This window comes from Suricata suricatta, chromosome 10 (assembly GCF_006229205.1).
Source record: "Suricata suricatta isolate VVHF042 chromosome 10, meerkat_22Aug2017_6uvM2_HiC, whole genome shotgun sequence".
In the NCBI taxonomy this organism is placed as follows: Eukaryota; Metazoa; Chordata; class Mammalia; order Carnivora; family Herpestidae; genus Suricata; species Suricata suricatta.
In genome coordinates this window covers 109,499,792-109,500,880 of record NC_043709.1, presented here as the reverse complement: position 1 = coordinate 109,500,880, position 1,089 = coordinate 109,499,792, and the positions used below count along the sequence as shown (strand labels likewise).

General features: G+C 55.8%; 1 protein-coding gene across 4 annotated transcripts in view; it reads right to left on the bottom strand.

Moving 5' to 3' along the window:
• LOC115304342 (coiled-coil domain-containing protein 7-like) overlaps positions 1 to 609 on the bottom strand; it is a 104,962-nt gene extending 104,353 nt beyond the window's left edge. For 2 of the 4 annotated variants that reach the window (XM_029954492.1, XM_029954493.1), the window contains exon 1: positions 355 to 595. The gene's annotated coding sequence lies outside the window, so the exon portion shown is untranslated. Of the gene's footprint in view, positions 1 to 354 lie in introns of all 4 variants that reach the window. The other 2 variants (XM_029954496.1, XM_029954495.1) reach the window with 2 other exon arrangements.
• Between the last annotated feature and the right edge of the window lie 480 nt (positions 610 to 1,089).

Here is a 1,089-nt window from a genome sequence, read left to right as displayed (position 1 = left end):
TACGAGACGTAATTAAGGATTTTACGTATTTTCTTCCTTTAACCCTAACTATCCTAGGAGGAGTTACGTTATATCGCCACAAATCTGCCCAAGTTTATCAGTCACCTTGTACCACAAAGAAGCGCTTTCCGGTCTCCCTTCAAGGATTCATCTCAAACGCTTTAATGATACAGTACATAACAAAGGGGGGGGGGGGGGGGGGGCGTATGGTGCATAGGGCAGGGAAGAAGCTAGGATTTGTCTTAGATTTCACAACAGAGGCACAGCTGCCGCTTGTGCCAGAGAACCCAATAGAAACCCTCACACCGCTGAGGGCAGGACAGCAGGCGCCCCCCCTCCCAGGGGTTAGAATACCTGCCGGGGCCGTTGGAAGGGTACTGGGCGGCGTGGCCTTGGCCAAACGGGCTCGAAGGTGAAAGAGTTGGAAAGGCTGAGCCTCCCAGACTCCCTTCAAGGCGGAAGCCTGCAAACCCTTCAGACTCCAGCCTTGCTATGTAACAGACATTTGTGAGGAAAGGTCGGGCCTCTGCGCCCTGCGGCGGCAGTAAAGACCGCCGGCCGGGCGCAAAGCCGTAGGGTGGGCGGTTGACCGCACGCCACCGACGCCCCAGCCGCGCGCGCCTGCCCCGAGAGGCCCGCGCCGCGCTCCCCGCCGCGCCGACCCGCCGCTGCCCTGGAGACCAAAGCCGGGGCTGGGTCTTTCCCGGAAGAAGGCGAGAGGATTTCCGGCAACTATGCGGCCCTACAAAGTAGTAAAGTCCAGACCGCGCTTTGTCTTTCTTGCTCCGTGGCCTCTCTGCACTTGCCTCCAGGACGCTGCACAAGTGTGATTCTTTTAGGCACTGGGCCTCGAGAAATAAAACAGGGGCCTGTTTGGTGCTTTGAGAACTTGGGCTTCACCAGCAAAACCTGAGCCCCAGGCCATTAAAGTCTGCAGTCGTTTAAGTGCTTTACAATCCGAAGTTTGGTAGAGTCCCTTACCAGACTTTAAGCTCCCAGGGAACTATGCAGCGGCTTCGTGTTTAAAAAAAATAAAATGGACTAGACAGGCACCTGGGTGGCTTACTTCCTTAAGCCTCTGAGTCTTAA